The following is a 6333-nucleotide window of genomic DNA, read 5'->3' as shown; positions in this document are numbered from 1 at the left end:
AGAAACACCTCCCAGTACCAATGTCATTTTCCTTTTTTGTGGTGGTCAACATGATAGTTTACACCATTTTTCAGGTTCCTATTTGGTGGCCAAACTGCTTAGGACAATCTTACGAAGGCAACTGATTGTACACGATTCCTTGTTGTGTTGGTTAGTACCCCGAAAACATATTACATTTTAGCTCCACTTGCTTCATTACTAGGTTACCCCTTAGGTAAAATTAACGTTTGGGATTTTGTTTACACTTGCTTCTAACGTGCCCAAAAAGGAAACAAATTACACTTTCCAAATATTTATTCACAACAGAAATCAAAATACAAAGTGGTCACTCACAAACAAAACACACAGTGATAATCAGAAAAACACCACATACCAAAAACACTAAACAAACACACAACAAATCAAGAACTGGTTGACGAAGGTCCATGCCCACATGATTTCAAAAATATGGCGTTGCAATATTGGTGTCAGAATATATTCCCGAAGTTTCAACAGAAAGGTTTTTGAAGGGTAGCAGGAAGTAGTCATCGTGGGAGTGCCAAAGATTATGCAAACAAACAGAAGATGGTGCAAGAATTAATATAAAAAAAGATGAACGTTAAAAAACCGTAACACATTGGGTATACACACTGTTGTTTGATCAATAATTACCTAAAATATCGGGCCACCACATCATCGCGTATGGCCCCCCCACATACTGACCTCCGACCAACCTCGGGGGGGCCATCCTCAGGTAAGGCATCCTCTGGCTGCATTGGAACACCACTCCTTATGGCGATGTTGTGAAAGATCCCACACAGGACCACAATTTTCGAAACCATATCCAGCAAATACATGAGCTCGCCACCAGAGCGGTGGAGGCATCTGAATCGGCCTTTTAAAAGGCCGATACAGCGCTCCACCACTTGCCTGGTGGCTGTAAGTGCGGTATTAAACTCACTTTGTGGACCTGGTGTGGGAGCCAAATAAGGAGTGAGCAGCCAGGGCATGCAAGGGTATCCACTGTCTCCTGTGAAAAAGAATAGACAACATCAGGATCACTGTGTATCAAGCTTAACATTGTTATGTAATAATGGTCTCCACTTACCCAGAAGCCACGCATCACCAGCTTGTAGGTTGTTTAATTTGTGCCATATCCCTGATTGCCGGATGACGAAGGAGTCATGTGCACTTCCTGGTAATTTTGCATTCAGGGACAGGATCTGGAGGGAGGCATCACATACCACCATTACATTCAGGGAGTGATAGTGTTTCCTGTTTCGAAATATGGCCTCCAGCCGTGCTGGAGGCTGAAGTGGTATGTGAGTACCATCCATAACCCCTATGATGTGTGGGAAGCCAGCTATTTGGTAAAAATTGGCCTTGGCCACACTAAGGGCACCCATATCCAAAGGCATTTGAATAAAATGATGGAGGTGCTTGAAAAGTGCCTCCATCACTGCCCTCAGGATCCGGGAAAAGGAGGATTGTGAGATGCCCGCCACTATTCCCACCGTTGTTTGAAACGATCCTGAGGCACAGAAATGTAACACCGCCATAAATTGCGTAAGTGGTGGTATTGCTGTAGGACTGTCAATTTGCTGCCCAAGATCACTCTCTATTAATGAGAGAGTGTCTATGATGATTTTGGGAGGAAGACGGTAGCATCTTAAAACCTCATCATCGGGCATTCCAAAAAGGGTGACACGTGTTCGAAATATCTGGGGCCTTGCACGCCTACGATGCCTACGCCTGGGACGAGATTGAGGTTGGTCGGCTTCCGGGAGCATGGCCAGAACAATCCGCCCTAGATCAACCTGAAATGGCAAGATTGTAATGTAAGGCTTTGGACCCACCCCAAAAGAAAATTCAAAACAACTTAGCTTGATGATACCATCCATTGCTGCTTACATGCCGGGGTATTGTCATGATACGTCCAAACTGAAATTAATCACAAAAATAATTAGAAAAATTTCACTCTGTGCATTTTTGTTTCTAAATTTTGTGCTAGTCAAAACTTAAAATATGCGAAACACACATTTGGCAAAAGAGCAAAACGACATTGCACACAGTACATCAAAATGGGTTGAAATGTTTGCCAAAAAAGCGAAAGGGCAACCTCAAAACATGTAAAATGATTAATAAGCATTTAAAAATGCGCTAATTAGTTCGCAAATACAAGTCACAATAGTAAGTAGTAAAAATGCGCAAATGAGTTCGCAAATACAAGTCACAATAGTAAGTAGTAAAAATGCGCTAATTAGTTCGCAAATACAAGTCACAATAGTAAGTAGTAAAAATGCGCTAATTAGTTTGCAAATACAAGTCACAATAGTAAGTAGTAAAAATGCGCTAATTAGTTCGCAAATACAAGTCACTATACAAACTGTGAAAAATGCGCTAATTAGTTCACAAATACAAGATAAAAAATGGACTTACCAAGAGCAAATATATAAGAGTCCAAATCAAAAGGTCTTTGGGTCCGAAATTAATCAAAAGCTAAAATATATGAAATTATGGATCCAAAAATTAAAAAAAAGAAGAAACACAATGAAACAACAATTGATCAAAAGTTAGACTTCACAAAACTTACCAAATCAAGAAACGAGGGCAAAAAAATAAAAACCAAAAAAGAGAACGGAAAATAAAAACGCAAATCTACCAAACAAAAAAATCTCCAACAACCAACTCCTTTATCCGCAAACAATCAACTCCAGCCAAGGTAACCTCCAACAATCCAAAAACGCCACCTCGACTCGAGACACACCAAGCCATAAATAGTGTTTCGTTTCCCGCACAAATTAAGGAGGGATCATAGGAACGCACAATCAATGATGCGGCCGCAAAATAAGGACGCATGTATAAATACGTCACGAAAACACATTCAAATTCTGGTGTATTTCTTGTTTGGACCTCAGACATGGCGACAAACCAGGGAAACAATGCCCAAGAGTCAGGCGGTAAGTCTTTCATGCATTTTGTATCAATGATTAATTTGAAACATAAGATTGGGCAAGTTGTGATTTTGTGAAATCTGAATATTTACACAAATAGGTGAGGAGGATGACATGGAAGAGGCTGCTGGGCCCAGTATTCCGGCCAAAGCTGCCAAAAAAAAAAGGCAGCCACATTTCACAAGAAAGGAGATGGAGGTTTTGATACAGAAGTGTGTGGACATCCTGCCACAGGCAGACAGGAATATGAGTCTAAGCCAGAAGGGGAGAATGTGGGAAGAGGTAGCCGTTGCTGTCAATAGGGTGGGTGATTATGTCCGTCTAGCCCGGGATGTCAAACGGCGGTAAGTAAACACTTGCCCCCCCTAAAAACAAACACCATTTTAAACAAAAGGATAATGGCTTCCATTTTTCCCCATTTTTTCCGCGAGTTTTTGCTTTAGGCGATATTTGAAGTCGCCCCGACTTCAAATATCGCCTAAAGCAAAAACTCGCGGACAGGGCTAGGCATGCAAGGGGGACAGGTGGGGGTCCCACCCCTGTGTCATTGGAGTTGACGGATTTAGAAGAGCTGGCACAGGGGTGTGTGCAGCCTGTGGAGGTGTTTGGCGTGTCCAACATGGATACGGACATGCCAGACTTTGCGGCTCCTCATGTTGTCCCAGGTAAATCTTTTGATGTCACCAACTCTGAAATGTTATTGTGCCAATATGTAGATTCTAATGTGAGGCTTTTCTCTTTTTTCCTAACAGAGACACAGGCGGATGAGTCTGCTCCAGAGGGGAGCCTTGGCCGCCGAATTTCTGCTGGCGCGGCAGGGGAGGAACCAGTACATCCGGCTGAGGACCCTGCAGAAGCCAGTCCAGGGCAATCCCCCTCGCAGGCAGTGTCCCTCCTCACAGAACTCAATTTCAAATCGGATTTCCATACGGAGATTCTGCAGAGGATGGACGCCAGTCTGCTACGGGTGGCTGAGGCCCTGGAGCAAAATGCTGCGGCCAACGTGACCATTGGTCAGGCCCTGGCGGAAAATACCAGGGCCAACATCCGCATCACCAATGCCCTGGAGCAGCTCGTTCGCCAGCACATGGTGGAGCCGACCTCCCTTCCCGCCGGAACATCAGGATCCTCCACCTCTGGCACAACATCAGCCAATCCTCCAAATGTGCCTAGCCCTGTGCCTAGTCCAGAGGCCACAACATCTGCCTCTGGACAGGCCAGCCCGATGACATCCCGGACCCGGTCTGGTGCCCTCCCTCCCCCATCCAAACGGGTGAAAAAACGGTGACAGCAATGGTGACTTTTCCCACAATCCTTCTGTGCTTGGCTCATATTCCTTTCTGGTCAAAACTTCCCTCTCCTTTCTTGTGAAATGTTTTTAAAATTTTTGTTGTATGTTTATGTCAACAGTTATGTTGGGCCAATTGGTTTGATTTTGGGACATATCTTTGGCAAAAAAAGATGTCCCCAATTTTTGAATTATTTTTTTTTTTGTTTGAGCAATAAATTGACTCCAAAAATCTGACATTGGATTGTGAAATTATTGTACAAATGGGTTACATTTAATCCTGGACCAAAAGGCAAAAACTGGCAAAAAAAAAAAAAATATATATAAAAAAAAATGGGCTCTTTAAGGAACGTTTAAAAAATCATATAACGAGGCAAATTCAACAGGCAAAAATAAAATGGTGCGAAAATTAAAACATGATGACATTATTGTTACAATAGGCCCTAACCACCAAATTGAGGGCAAAATAAACCCCCACAAATGTACGCAAATTGATTGTGTCATCCTGACATTAGCAGCTCTGAGTTCCACCTGCGTACGGTTTTGTGCTATCCCAAAAAACTGATTTCAAAACACATACCAAGCCGGTTTTCAATCCAACACTAATTGCTTTTCAGCCCTCCCGCGATTAATCGCAACAACATCGTGGAGTCCCGGGACGGAGGAGAAGGCCATCGCCAATGTGGTCGAGTAATCCAGACCCTAAGCTGTGCGAGCATTTTGAAGGGAAAGAGGATCATCCAGTGACGTATGAGTCGGTCCGAACACATTTTACGCTCGCATTTGCTAATGTATGTACGCCCCAAAAACGCCTCGCCACGCCTGCGTTTTTCCATCTCCACCCCCGTCAACACCCAAAAACGCCCTGTTCTGTCAATCACATTTGACATGTCACTTCCTGTACGCTATTTGACGAACAAGACCAAAAAAGCTCGCAATCTGACGTACGCACATGCGCAGTGTTACACCGACGCATGCGCGGTTATTCAACATCGGAACGCAACGAGCGTACTGCTGTTTGCGAGTGGCTCTGAATGAGGGCCAAAGTTGTCTTTTTTATTTACTATGCATTTGAACATATAGAATATAGAAATGCATCTGAAGTAGTATACTGATGACTATGGGCCTGATTCAGAGGTGGACACACTAGTGAAGCGGGTGCGACTGCCTCTGTATGGTAATGCTGCAGCCTATGTGCGTCCTATTGAGACGTCCCCTGAGCACCATGAATCTGCCAATGTTCGTACAGATGCACTATGGGCCTGATTCCCAGTTATCAGGAATCTGTACGTGTGCAGGACCTGTTCTGCACATATCGCCCCTGTTTTCCGGGAGTGGCAAGGCTTACTCAGCTGGCCGGCGCCATCCAACATGGCTATCCTCAGTCACAGCACTGGGATCACAGATGCAGCAGGACGTGTCAGACACCAAGGACAGCAAAGGAAGGAATTGCAAAGCTTCTTGTGTGTAGCTTTGCAATTCCATCCTCTACTGAATCAGACCCCATAGGCGGATCCATCGGCAGAATTCATGGGCAGCACAGATGGTGTAATGGTTAGCATTATTGCCTCACAATATGCAATATTATCCTTCAATGCTGTGATTGTTCATCTTAGAGGGAAAGCAGCTGAGTGGAGTCTTTTTATTGTATGTATATAAACAAATGAAAATGTCCATGCTGATTTACCTTTTCACTTTTGAGAGTCCAGCTGTGCATCTCTCTCTGGGAATATCAGCAGGGCCTTTGAGGGTTCCGACATTTCTGTTATGCTGGGTACACACTTAAACGATATATTGTTCGTTCGAGGTACAAACGATATATCGATGGTGCATCGGTGGGTGTGTACGACGTCGTTCACAGACATATCTAATTGGCCCTGCAGCACAGCCGATGACGCTATATCTAGCAGATATGTAGTTTCATCTAGCTGGCTGTATGGCCAACCGTGCAATATGTCGGCAGCAGCAGGCAGCCATTGAATATGATGTCACAAGCGTACTGGCATATTCAAATGGCTCTGCTGTCCCCACACATCAGCCAGGTGTGTACAATGCTTTATTGCCAGCAGCACCAGGCTCTCCATAGAAACAGAGAAGGCATGGACCACATCT

This window comes from Taudactylus pleione, unplaced genomic scaffold (genome assembly GCF_031769625.1).
Source record: "Taudactylus pleione unplaced genomic scaffold, aTauple2 ptg000305l, whole genome shotgun sequence".
NCBI lineage: Eukaryota > Metazoa > Chordata > Amphibia > Anura > Myobatrachidae > Taudactylus > Taudactylus pleione.
Note: the sequence above shows the minus strand (reverse complement) of the source record.